General features: G+C 48.0%; 1 protein-coding gene across 3 annotated transcripts in view; it reads right to left on the reverse strand.

The window, feature by feature from the left end:
- ahnak (AHNAK nucleoprotein) overlaps positions 1 to 5512 on the reverse strand; it is a 67762-nt gene extending 62250 nt beyond the window's left edge. For all 3 annotated transcript variants that reach the window (XM_080183322.1, XM_080183319.1, XM_080183318.1), the window contains exon 1: positions 5388 to 5512. The gene's annotated coding sequence lies outside the window, so the exon portion shown is untranslated. The remainder of the gene's footprint in view (positions 1 to 5387) is intronic.
- Between the last annotated feature and the right edge of the window lie 8560 nt (positions 5513 to 14072).

Below are 14072 nucleotides of genomic sequence, written 5' to 3' on the forward strand. Positions count from 1 at the left end.
TATGGAGATAGGGCAGTTGGGAAGGGCCAATGTGGGAAGCCCTTTTGGAAATCTGGTGCAGACCAGCTAGGCCAAATGGCCTCTTTGTGCACTGCACGGATTTTATTCTTGATTAACAGGGGTGGGAGAGCTTTGTTGGGCAGGCTTGTAGTGTTGAAATTATAATCAGTTCAGCCACGAGCTTATTGAATGGCATGGAGCAGGGTGGAGGAGCCAAGTGGCCTATTCCTGCTCCTAATTCATATGTTTGCATGTCTCAGTGCCTGTGTTTCTCAGTAACTCTGAAGTTACTGATGGAGTTGTACAAAACTTTGGTGAGGCCACAGCTGGAATACCGTGTGCATTTCTGGTTGCCATATTATAGGAAGGACGTGATTGCAGTGGAGGGGGTGCAGAGGAGATTCACCAGGATGCTGCCTGGGATGGAGCACTTAAGTTATGAAGAGAGGTTAGATAGGCTTGGTTTGTTTTCATTGGAGCAGAGAAGACTGAGGGGCGACCTGATCAAGGAGTTCAAGATTATGAGGGACATGGACAGAGTGAACAGGGAGCAGCCATTCCCCTTAGCTGAAGGGTCAGTTACGAAGGGACACAAGTTAAAAGTGAGGTTTGGGGGGGATTTGAGGAAAAATATTTTTACCCAGAGGGTGGTGACGATCTGGAATTAGCTGCCTGAAGGAGTGGTGGAGGTGGGATACCTCACATCCTTTAAAAAGTACCTGGGTGAGTACTTGGCACGTCTTAACATTCAAGGCTGTGATGCCAAGTGCTGGCAGGTGGGTTTGGGTGGGCAGGTCAGGGCATTTCATGCGCCAGTGCAGACTCAATGGGCCAAAGGGCCTCTTCTGCACTGTAGTATTCTGTGAACTCTTTCTTGCTACGTTCTTCAATGCCTGTGTCTCAGAAGTCTCTTGGTATGTACGAGTGTGAGTGTGTGTGTGTCTGCGTTGCTCCATGTCTGCCTGTTCCGAATTAACTTTCACTGTCAGCTCTCGCCGACAAGTTAATAATCTTGCGCCCTCGGCATTGCTCTCTGAGGACGAAGAAGTGGGCCCTCATCCCATCATACATTTAAAACTGCACAGAAACAAAAGATGAGGCCAGAAACCTAAACCACAAAAACATTTCTCAAAAATTCCTGGAACAGATCTAGCTTGAGCCCAGGGACTGCAAATACCAAAATCTCAGAGATATTAACACTGTACAGCGTGGCTGCTGGTTCAGGGTTACATTTTGATGTCTGTGTATTTAATCAGAAAGATACTGGTTAAAAAAGTGTAAATGTGATTTGGCATGCCAAAGTTCTTAAAGTTTATTTATTCATGTCATAAGCAGACTTACATTAACACTGCAATGAAGTTACTGTGAAAATCCCCTAGTCGCCACACTCCAGCGCCTGTTCAGGGACACTGAGGGAGAATTTAGCAGGGCCAATGCACTTAACCAGCATGTCTTTCGGACTGTGGGAGGAAACCGGAGCACCTGGAGGAAACCCACACAGACACGGGGAGAATGTGCAGACTCCGCACATATAGTGACCCAAACCAGGAATCGAACCCAGGCCCCTGGAGCTCTGAGGCAGCAGTGCTATCCCACTGTGTCACCCAAGCCTGGTCACGGGGCGGGGTGGGATGATGGAGCGAATCACTGAAGTGTTACAGTTCAGGAGGCCAGTCAGTCCATCAGGTCTGCACCAGCTTTCTGAATGAGCAACTCACAGACTGCTGTTCTCTCCGCCCCCATTTTTGGATAACTGTCTAATTCCTTTTTTGAAGCCTCCGCCCACTCTCAGACAGTGTATTGCAAACCACTGGATGATCATTGAACTGCGCTCTAACCCTGAGTCAGGCTGCTGGTTGGTAATATTCATGGAATCTGACGAAAAGGTAGGGATCCAGTCACCACAGCCCAGCCCAAAGGGTTGTGTAACCAACTAATGCAGTCCCCTGGCCTATTGGTGAGAGTTCACACCTTAAGTAGCTGGAGACCAGAATGAAGTACAACAGGAACACCCCCCCCGAACAGAATCCGCTGGAGTCTCCCCCAACCCCCTGGCGAGGGGGGAGAGCTACCCACGTCAGCTGAAGTTGTCCCCTTTGCTGGCTCATCCTCCAATTTGTGAGCAACCTTCCCCTAGTGAAAACTATTGCACGAGAAAGACCAGCTAACCACACTGCAGAAATATCACCGCGTCCCCTTCCTGTGCCAGCGAGACGTGTAACTTTCTCTCCCCAAAGCAACGACCATTCTTTCTGCCCTCTCCCCCCCCCCCAACTCTATCGAGGGCTGGCTTTGACCGATAGTTCCTGAGCAATTTCGGGACCTGCATATCTGTAGACAGTTTTTCTTCTTGTTACCCTCTCGCCCCCACCCCACCCCTCACATCTCCCCTCATTACTCTTCCCCTCTTCCGGACAGTGTAGGTTCACTGGGACTCAGCCTCTGCTGCTAACAGCTGCCTCTTCCCCCCAAAGTCATCTCACCCAAGAGGCCACTCCTTCATGCAACAGAGTCTGAACAGCTGTGCAACTATTCAGCTAGGTGGGACATCACAGCCGCGCCTAATCCTGTCTCTAAGACCTCAGCACTGGCAGCAGAGGACTCTGGACAGTGTCCTTTAGGCATGGAGGCTGGGGGCGGGGGGGGTGGTTAAAGATATCATATCTAACCTCCTCCATGCGCTAACTCTGCCAACCTAGCCCATGGGGTCATGATGAACCTGTGACGCCTCCTACTGCCGCATTCCCAGCTGTACAGCAGCTAACTGGTTACAGACCAGGGTGGGGTTGTGCAACTGAACACGCTGTCGTGTACAGCTCACCACTGCATGGGGAGGGGAACTATTGCAAATATGACTTTGAAACTCCAAACACCCCTCCACATCCCTCTTAAGCGCACAACATACAAACACCCCTCCACATCACTCTTAAGCACCCAAAATAATCAACTGGATGTCTCTGCAGCGCAGTGGCTCACAACCGACCACCAGCTTCAACCAAAGTCTTGCCAAGGTTTGGACAACTGTGGTGGGGTAGACTTTCTGAACCTTGTCCGTATGGAGACGGATCATGAGGCACGGTGGGAGGGGAGCTTTGGTGCTTCAAATAAAAATCTGCCACCTTCTTTCTTATGCTGGCTCCCATTCCAGATGCATAGAAAACATCAAAGGTAGCGCCCAGCCTACAAGTGCCAACCAGCTGGCATCACCCTCTGGAGTGCTTGCAGGGTCGCCAGGAGGTAACATGTGTTGGGTGGAAGAAGAGACTGGGCTCCCCCCCTGCTTTCTCTCTCTCCACCCCACCACAACCCCTCTCCCCTCTCTCCTGCAAGCCACTCCGCCTCCGTGAAGAGGGCGGGGTGGGTCAAATTTGAACACCAGCATTCCAAAGAGCGGGATTTCACCCCCTCAAAAAGCAGTGACTGCCAAGACATCTCACTGCAATGCATCAATCCTCTTGCCCCCCCCTTCCAAATAAAACCTTATATATTAATCACCAGACAGGCAATTGGCTCCGAAAATTTTGCAATATAGATTTTTTTGTAAAAAAAACCAAACCGTATCCCGATCGGATGGGATACACCCCTTTCTGCAGGCGAAAAAAAAAGCAGGCGGTTATACAATCCTTGCACACTTACATTTGCACGACTCCCCAAAACCATTTCCAGCGCACATGCAGCGTGACACACCCTTAACACATTCAGGGAACTTGGTTCCTTCCACCGACAAGCACGTCTGTGCAAAACAATGTTTAGGGGGGATTTCGTTTAACTTTTCTTTTTGTCTGTTTAAACAACCAGAGGCACCGACACAAGTTTTCAATTTTTCCTCCTTGACATTAACCCCATATTCTTTCGGCCCTGAGGTGGGAGAGTGGGTGGGTTTGGGAGGGAAGGGGTGGTATTAAAAACCAGAAAAGCAACAAGCCAGCCAACCAACCAACCAAGCTACAAAGTAAACACTTCCCCCAAAAGTGGTCCCCATTACAAAAACAAACACCGGTGGGGACCCGGGAAATCTGAAGTTAAAAACAGGTAAAAAAAAATGCTGGAATATACTCGTCTGACTTGCTGAGTATTTCCAGCATTCTCCCCCCACCCCCAACACACACATACAAATAATTCTGCCAACCTGCATTCAAGTCAAACGCCAATGACAAGGAGATTTTTAAAACTCCTTTTTAAACTTTATTTTTAATCTCTCTCAAGAGAGCAAAAAAAAAGTTTGCCCAAGAGTTTGAAGATACATTTTCAGGCTGGAGGGTGCTTCAGGATTTAAACGCCCCTCCTGCAACCTTCAAATAGTAATTTGCAACTTGGGACGATTTGATACAAAAACAATCCCTCGATATCTCGCGGAGTTGTAGGAGTGCCATTTGTTTAATCTTCAAATAGCCTCGCCACACCCACTCCAGGATTTTCTTTACACTCCTGCTATCTCTCGCACAGATTTAAAGCCACTCTGTTCTCCCTCTCTCTGTAACTCCGTCCCTTCAATTTATGTGAAGTTCTGGCGTGCTCTCACTCTCTCTCTCTCTATCTCGTTCCTTCAAATTATGTCAAGTCCTGGCGTGGTTACATTTTTTCCCTCTCCTTCCCTTGCCCTCCCCTCTCGCCCTCTTCTCTCTCTCACACAGCAAAAAAAAGTTTCATTTAAGTTACTCTGTCTTTCCAACCACAGCCAAGAATTCCAAGCTTCAGACCCCTGGCCCAATGCCCAGAGACTTTGGGGGAGTGGGGGGAGCGGTAAGGAGAGGCGTTTTTCTTTCCTCCTTTTCCACACACACACACCCATGTCAAACACCATGCCCAAATCTCTCCTTTTTCTTTTCAAAATAAACCCCTTAAAACTTGTCAACAACATCCCAAACCCCTTTTCCCCTCTTTGCCAATGCAAAAACCTACACGTCCCATTACGTTTCCTGATGGTGAAAGTCTCCAAATTAAACCTCCCTCCTGCCTGCTGCCACAAATTAAATTTTAAAACAAAGTTCTGACACCCAGCTAGAAATTTACATGTTCAGATTCTTGCAGGGGCTTTTGCGTACCTTTTTTTTAACCCCCTGGCTGCAGTGGATTTGCAAACTTTCCTGAGGCGGGGTTCAGTTCATTTTTTTTCCTCCACGCATCTAGGCAGCTTAAAAAGATTACGCCCACGATCAGACTCAACTCTTGTCCAAAACAGCCGCCAACAGCTGGAAGTAACTTATTTTTCGCGTGCAAAAAAAACTCCCAAAACTTCTTGACAACTTTGCAACTCGAGAAAGCAATCGCTGAATCCTTTTTTTTCTCCTTTTTTTGCAAATCACAGCTCTTAAGCTAAATACTCTTTTTCCCCCCTCCCCAGCAAATTTGCACACATCTTACGGATCACTCTCTATTCGAATTACCTGGTGGCAGCGATTTGTACGCTAAAGCCCCCGCCGTCTCATGGTGCCAGGGCACCCAATGCTTGTGTGGTATAGCCCGTTATTGAGAATGCAGCACTCTCAGTGTAGCTCCAGCCTCTCAGTACTCAATAAAGCTCTACTGTTACAGGGTTGGGCTCTTGTACACGATCGGGTGTGTCCTTTAGGGGTGGAGACTGGCTCTGTGCTGTAGGACTGAGAGAGCTTGCATCAGGGATGTGTCAGAGCAGTCATGTGCCCTGGCAAACCCACCTCTCCAACGCTTGCGAGAAAACAGCAACAGATTACCAGATCAGACCCTGAGGGGCACAGCACAGCCTCGGTCTTGCCATGTCTACCAGGACACGTGCAGCCTAGTTTTTCCTTGTCTACCAGGACAGATTGGCATAGTGCTCCCTGGTTACCTGCATCAACTAGGGCAGAGCGTTGTGTGAATGTAGCCCAGTCCCATCACGCAAACCAACCTCCCATCCACTGACTCTGTCTACACTTGCTGCTGCCTCGGCGAAAAGCATGATGTGGAGATGCCGGTGTTGGACTGGGGTAAACACAGTAAGAAGTTTCACAACTGGTTGGACTCTAACCTGGTGTGGTGAGACTTCTTACGGGGAAAAGCAGCCAGCAGAATCAAGGACCCCCACACACCCCGACATTCTCTCTTCCACCTTCTTCCATGGGGAAAAAGATACAAAAGTCTGAGGTCACGTACCAACCGACTCAAGAACAGCTTCTTCCCTGCTGCTGTCAGACTTTTGAATGGACCTACCTCGCATTAAGTTGATCTTTCGCTACACCCTAGCTATGACTGTAACACTACATTCTGCACTCTCTCCTCTATGAACGGTATGCTTTGTCTCTATAGCGTGCAAGAAACAATACTTATGTGACAATAATAAATCAATTCAAATATTAAGCTGATCTTTCTCTACACCCTAGCTGTGACTGTAACACTACATTCTGCACCCTCTCCTTTCCTTCACTATGAATGGTATGCTCTGTCTATATAGCACGCAAGAAACAATACTTTTCACTGTATCCCAATACATGTGCCAATAATAAATCAAGTCAAAAATCAAAAAACACACGGTCACAGTATAGGGGCGGCACAGTGACACAGTGGCTAGCACTGCTTCCTCATGTCAACAGGGATCCAGGTTCGATTCCCGGCTCGGGTCACCGTCTGTGTGGCATTTGCACATTCTCCCCATGACTGCGTGGGTTTCCTCCCGGTGCTCTGGTTTCCTCCCACAGTCTGAAAGACATGCTGGTTTGGAGCTAAATTCTCCCTCAGTGTAACCCAAACAGGCGCTGGAGTGTGGCGACTAGGGGATTTTCACAGTAACTTCACTGCAATGTTAATGTAAGCCTACTTGTGACACCAATAAATAAACTTTTTAGCCTGGTTTTCTGTGCAGATGGGCACCGTCCCGCCCTGTTCCATGCATGCCTATCAGTTGACCCTCAAAGTGCTTTTGGACCCCCTGAGATCATGAGTAGCCTACTGAGCAAAGCCCAAGAGAGATAAAATAAGAGCTAAAATCAGGGAAGGGCGGAGTTGGAAAGATTTACCTTAAGTGGGACCAGTAATAAAATTGCAAGGAATGTGAGGTGGACATATGTCTGCAAAGTTAAATAAAATGAAGCTTGAGTAAGATATTGGAAAGTGGTGAAGAGAGAGACTTTAACTGGATGGTGTCCCATGTGCGCTTGTGTTCAGCAGCACAGACCCCATTGGGCTTTTAGTATACATAGAGTTGAAGGCCAGCTAGCCCCTGAAGAGATAAGTTTTGGAGGAGGAGGGGGTGGGGAGGAATCAGGCAAATTCCAATCTAGTTAATATCTTAAAGAGATGTACAAACAGTAAGTCTGTAATCAGGACAGGAGAGTGGATTACTTCGATAGTCATGAACGGACAGGGACTTAAATTGGACATTTCACATATTGTCCCCTGGCTGAAATGTTAAACCGGGGCTTATTCAAGTGGACATTGAAGACAGCTTGGCACCGTTCGAAGAACAGCAGTGAACTCTCACACTGTCACAGACAGCATTCCACCTTAAGTCAACACTACCAAAGAACCCCAACATATAAACCGATTATTTCTCATGGGGTCTTGGTGCATACAAAGTAGCTGCTGCAGATGGCAACAGTCATTGCCTCCAGGACAAAGCAGCCCACCTGATTGGCACCCCATCTATTACCTTAAACATTCACTCCCTCCACCACCGACGCACAGTGGCAGCAGTGTGTACCATCTACAAGATGCACTGCTCGACTCCCCAAGGCTCCTTCCACAGCACCTTCCAAACCCACCATCTTTATTGCCTAGGGGGGGTGGGGGTGCGGCAGACGCATGGGGAACACCAACACCTGCAAGTTCTCCCTCTGAGTCACTCACCGTCCCGACTTGGAAATATATCGGCTGTTCCTTCACTGTGGCTGGGGGTCAAAATCCTGGAACTCCCTCCCTAACAGCACTGTGGGTGTACCTACACCACACACATGGGGGGACTGACTGATGTCCAATCACAATCCTGGAACTCCCTCCCTAACAGCACTGTGGGTGTACCTACACCGCACATGGGGACTGACTGATGTCCAATCACAATCCTGGAACTCCCTCCCTAACAGCACTGTGGGTGTACCTACACCACACACGGGAACTGACTGATGTCCAGTCACAATCCTGGAGCACCCTCCCTAACAGCACTGTGAATGTACCTACACTACACGTGCTGCATCGGGTTCGGATGGCATCTCACCACCACCTTCTCAAGGAGCAATTAGGGAGGGAGGATAAATGCTGGGCCTTGCCAGCAATGCCCACATCCCACGAATTAAAAAAAAATTTGGAGGAAAGAATCCTTAAAGGATCGTGAAGGGAGTCAGTAATGCCAAGTTACTGGTAACTGTTAATAGAATTCCATTCCAAATACGGCTGCTTGAAAATTGATATAGAGTGTGACCAAACATTATGCAACCTAGAGTTAGACAACACTTGCATGCAGAAACAAGATTTAACCATCGCAAATGTAGTCACTTTCTTTAAATTGACGATTGTTGCTTTGCAGGAAAACACATAGGATAATGTCACAACCCTGTAACGAGATGAGTATAACAACAGGACATTTCCCAGTCTACACCAATGGAGACAAAGTAGAAACGGCCGAGGGCTTCAAGTTTCTAGGTGTCCAGATCACCAGCAACCTTTCCTAGTCCCTCCACGCCTACACTATAGTTAAGAAAGCCCCATCGGTGCCTCTACTTTCTCAAAAGACTAAGGAAATTTAGCATGTCGGCTACGACTCTCACCAACTTTTACAGATGCACCATAGAAAGCATTCTTTCCGCTCATATCACAGCTTGGTATGGGCTCCTGCTCTGCCCAAGACCGCAAGGAACTACAAAAGGTTGTGAACGTAGCCCAATCCATCACTCAAACCATCCTCGCACTCATTGACTCCGTCTACACTTCCCACTGCCTCGTGAAAAGCAGCCAGCATGATGAAGGACCGCACGCTCTCCGGACATTCTCTCTTCCAACTTATTCCATCGGGAAAAAGATACAAAAGTCTGAGGTCACGTACCAACCGACTCAAGAACAGCTTCTTCCCTGCTGCTGTCAGACTTTTGAATCGACCCTAACTTACGTCAAGTTGATCTTTCTCTACACCCCCTGGCTGTGACTGTAACACCACATTCTGCACCCTCTCTTTTCCTTCTCTATGAATGGTATGCTTTGCCTGTATAGCATGCAAGAAACAATACTTTTCACTGTATCCCGATACATGTGACAATAATAAATCAAATCAAATATTAAGTTGATCATTCTCTGCACGCTCGCTGTGACTGTAACACTACATTCTGCACCCTCTCCTTTCCTTCTCTATGAACGGTATGCATTGTCTGTAATGAACGGTGTGCATTGTCTGTATAGCGTGCAAGAAAGAATACTTTTTACTCTATCCCAATACATGTGACAGTAATAAATCATATCAAATTACTAGTTACTTCTTTCTCAGTGATGTTTATTATGAGGAAAATTTTGGTCAGGCGAATTTCTTGCCCTTGGAGGTTTCCATGGAATGCTTCTTCCCCACTATAATAGGCAGGTATGGCCTCGGTTTAAACATGTCATCTAATTTGATTTGATTTATTTATTACTGCCATATGTATTGGTATATAGTGAAAAGTATGCGCTATACAAAGCATCCCATTCATTGAGTACATAGGGGAGAAGGAAGGGACAGGGTGCAGAATGTAGTGTTACAGTCACAGCTAGGGTGCAGAGAAAGATCAACTTAATAGTTGATTTGATTTATTATTGTCACATGTACTGGGACACAGTGAAAAGTATTGTTTCTTGCGCACTATACAGACAAAGCATACCATTCATAGACTACATAGGGGAGAAGGAAAGGAGAGGGTGCAGAACGTAGTGTTACAGTCGCAGCGAGGGTGTAGAGAAAGATCAACTTAATGCGAGGTAGGTCCATTCAAAGGTCTGATGGCAGCAGGGAAGAAGCTGTTCTTGAATCAGTTGGTACGTGACCTCAGACTTTTGTACCGTTTTCCCGACGGAAGAGAGAATGACCAGGGCGTGTGGGGGTCCTTGATTATGCTGGCTGCTTTTCCCCGAGGCAGCGGGAAGCGTAGACAGAGTCAGTGGATGGGCGGCTGGTTTGTGTGATGGGACTGGGCTACATTCATGATACTTTGTAGTTTCATAGAATCGTAGAATCCCTACAAGTGTAGAAGGAGGCCATTCGGCCCATCGAGTCTGCATCGACCACAATCCCGCCCAGGCCCTATTTCTGCAACCCCTCATATTAACCCTGCTAATCACCAAGACACTAAGGGTCAATTTAGCACGGCCAACCTGCACATCTTTCTCGCCGTCTGCTTCGGAGCAGGAGCCCATACTGAACTGTGTCCGGAAAGGATGCTTTCTATGGTGCATCTGTAAAAAATCTGAAAGACGGCACCCTCCGCTTTACCGCACGCCATCAGTGCGGGGCTCAATTTTCAGCCTGGGTGTTGTGGTTGAGCCCGGGAGTGGGGTTTGAGCCCACGACCTGCTAATTCAGGGGTGACAGCGATGCTAACCGAGCCAAGTTAAAGAAGCAGTGCGCAAGACAGAAACGCTGGCAGAGGATTTAACTTAAGATGTAGCAAAAAGACTCGGTTGCACCATGTCTACTGCAGCCTTTGATCTGCTGCCCTTGTCCTACTCATGACCCAGATGCATCCCTTTGACGTTAGGGGGGAGTCAGTCTTTGGCATCTAACAGTTCATTCTCACCCAGTCCATTGGATTCCATCCACGCACAGCTTTTGGCTGCAGTCAAGTCCAGGACCGACAGATTTGGCTTCCCTGCAACCTTGCTAACAAGGCTGGCCGTAATAACCTATCACATAGGCAGTGCAAAACACACATTTCCCTGTCAACTGACAAGTAAGGCTAAGCAGGCAGCACGGTGGTCCAGTGGGTTAGCACTGCTGCCTCACAATGTCAGGGGACCCTGGGTTCGATTTCTGGCTTGGGTGACTGTCTGTGTGGAGTCTGCACATTCTCTCGCTCTCTCTCTCTCCTCCTCCTCCTCTTCCCCCCACCCACCCCCGCCCCCTCATGTCTGCATGGGTTTCCTCCCACATGCTGAAAGACACGCTGGGTAGGGTGCATTGACCCGAACAGGCATTGGGCTGTGGCAGCTAGGGGACTTCATTGCAGTGTTAATGTAAGCTTCACTTGTGAGTTATAAGCTTTAAGCTAAACTAAAGACTTAGTGTTCTCAAGGTTTCCCACTCTCCATTTCCCCATGCATCTTGACTGTTTGTGTAGCCCCACGTTAGAAGTAAGCCAAGGAACTGAAGGATTGATTACATCTGAAGTGGAGAGCTGGGTGGTCAGCAGTATTCCTCAACCGCTATCGCTCTCCATCCCTGCACTACCCAAGCCCACACACAACCTTGTCAGCAGCAACCTCGGAGAACGTGACCAGTGCCTACCTCTAATTTGCCTGAATTTTCAGGAGAGGCATTTGAGAATTCCACGCGTGAGGCTTGTTCAGAGGTGAAGGCCAGATGGAATTAAGAGCAAGTTAACCAGCTTGCAATCTAAAGTTTATTCATTCGTGTCACAAAGTTACACTAGTTATTTGTTATTAGTGTCAGCATGGGCGCCACGGTAGCACAGTGGTTAGCGTTGCTGCTTCACAGCTCCAGCGACCTGGGTTCAATTCCCGGCTCGGGTCACTGTCTGTGTGGAATTTGCATGTTCTCCTCGTGTCTGCATGGGTTTCCTCCGGGTGCTCCGGTTTCCTCCCACAGTCCGAAAGATGTGCAGATTAGGTTGATTGGCCATGCTAAAATTGCCCCTTAGTGTCCTGAGATGCGTAGGTTAGAGGGATTAGCGGGTAAAACATGTAGGGCCTGGGTGGGATTGTGGTCGGTGCGGACTTGATGGGCCGAAGGGCCTCTTTCTGCACTATAGGGTTCTGTGATCTATGACAAGTACGCTTACATTAACACTGCAGTGAAGTTACTGTGAAAATACCCCAGTTGCCACACATTCCGGTGCCTGTTCGGGATACACTGAGGGAGAATTTTACATGGCCAATGCACCCTAACCAGCTGGTCTTTCCGACTGGGGGAAAACCGTCCAAAAGACGTGCAGGTTAGGGTGCGTTGGCCATGCTAAATTCTCCCTCAGTGTACCCAGACAGGCGCTGGAGTGTGGCGCTTAGGGGAATCTTCACACTGGTGTTGATGGCGTGGCTTCAGGCAGAATATCAATGAAGTTAGCTGTTTATCTGGTCATGAATGAGGCTGAAGGTCTCAAGGACGGTGCTGGCAGAAAGTACCAATCCTGCAAAGATGATCAACAAGAAAGTCATTTGTGGAATGCAGCTGGTCAGGACTAAGAAACATTACACTGATATCTCAGAGATTGCCAACTTGATTGCCTCAAAGCGAGGAAAGTTCATCTTTCGTAGGATTCACTGTTTTACTATCCATCACTCAAAAATGTATGGGAAATCTAAAAGTCTTTCCCTCTATGGGAAGTCGGGAGATCAGCTGAAAATGCCAAAATTGATGGATTTTAATCAGGCATGTGTATCAAGGGATATGGAAATAAGGCAAGTAGATGGAATTAAGTTCAGATCAGCCATGATCTCATTGAATGGGGGTGGAGGGGGCGGGGGGGGCAGTATCGAGAGGCTGAAAGGCCTCTTCCTGTTCCTATATTCCAGTCTGTCTTCCTATGTTCATGTAGAATAGGGTGGCATGGTGGCACAGTGGTTGGAGCTGCTGCCTCACGGCGCCAGGGACCTGGATTCGATTCCCGGCTTGGGTCACTGTCTGTGCAGAGTTTACATGTTCTCCCCCCTGTGCCTGCGTGGATTTCCTCCGGGTGCTCCGGTTTCCTCCCACAGTCCGAAAGATGTGCTGTTCAGGGTGCGTTGACCCGAACAGGCACCGGACTGTGGCAACTAGGGGATTTTGACAGTATCTTCATTGCGGGTGTTAATGTAAGCCTTACTTGTGACTAATAAATAAATTTAAACTTATGATTTGATAGGAGGAGAAAGTAAGAATTGTAACTTTTTAAAAATTCTTTCATGGGATGTGGGCTTCACTGGTAAAACCCAGCATTTGTTGCCCATTCCCAACTGCCCTTGCACTGAGTCATTTGCTCAGCCATTTCAGAGGGGCAGTTATGAATAAACCACATTTGCTATATGTGTGTGGGGTCTGGAGTCACATCTAGGCCAGACTGGGTAAGGACGACAGGTTTCCATCCCTTTTCATAGCATCCGAGGTATCTACCTGGCACCTTATCAACCGTCCCTGAGCCTTCACAATGAATCTCTCTTTTCATAGAATCACTATAGTACAGAAGGAGCCCATTCCGCCCATCGACTGTGCCGCCCCACAATCCTACCACCCAGGCCCTATTCCCGTAACCCCACACATTTACACTAGCTAGCACTAAGGGGCAATTTAGCACAGCCAATCCACTTAACCTACACGTCTTTCAGATTGTGGGAGGAAACTGGAGCACCCGGAGGAAACCCACACAGACATGGGGAGAATGTGCAAACTCCGCACAGACAGAGACCCAAGCCGGGAATCAAACCCGGGTCCCTGGCACTATGAGACAGCAGTGCTAACCCACTGTGCCAATGTGCCGCCCTAAAGGACATCAGTGAACCAGATGATGGGTTTTTACAACAATCAGGGATAGTTGTCATGGTCACCACTACTGAGAATAGCTTTACATTCTAGATATGAAGAAAAAAAATCGAATGAATCTAAAAGACACCAACTGCCCTGCGGGGAGCATTATCTCAGGCCTCTGGAATATTACACCACTCTCTCCTCCTTCTAAATGGATCAGTTGTAGGAACACTGGCTGCTTTCTGTCCCACCCCACCCACTAGCACCACCCTTCCAAGGAGAAGCCAAACATTCTTCCAGAAGAGAGTTGAGCTGGTGCAGCACAACCGCGGAGAATTGAAACCAGACAGAAAATACTGCAAAGGGTCATCCAGGTTCGAACCTTTGGCTCTATTCTCTCTCCAAAGCTGCTGTAAGACCTGCTGAGATTTTTCTGCCTCTGAATTGAAACCAAAGACCTCCCTGGATCTGTAATGCCTACACACCA

The sequence above is a fragment of the Carcharhinus amblyrhynchos genome, unplaced genomic scaffold, assembly GCF_965287045.1.
Source record: "Carcharhinus amblyrhynchos unplaced genomic scaffold, sCarAmb.v2.hapA chromosome_245, whole genome shotgun sequence".
In the NCBI taxonomy this organism is placed as follows: Eukaryota; Metazoa; Chordata; class Chondrichthyes; order Carcharhiniformes; family Carcharhinidae; genus Carcharhinus; species Carcharhinus amblyrhynchos.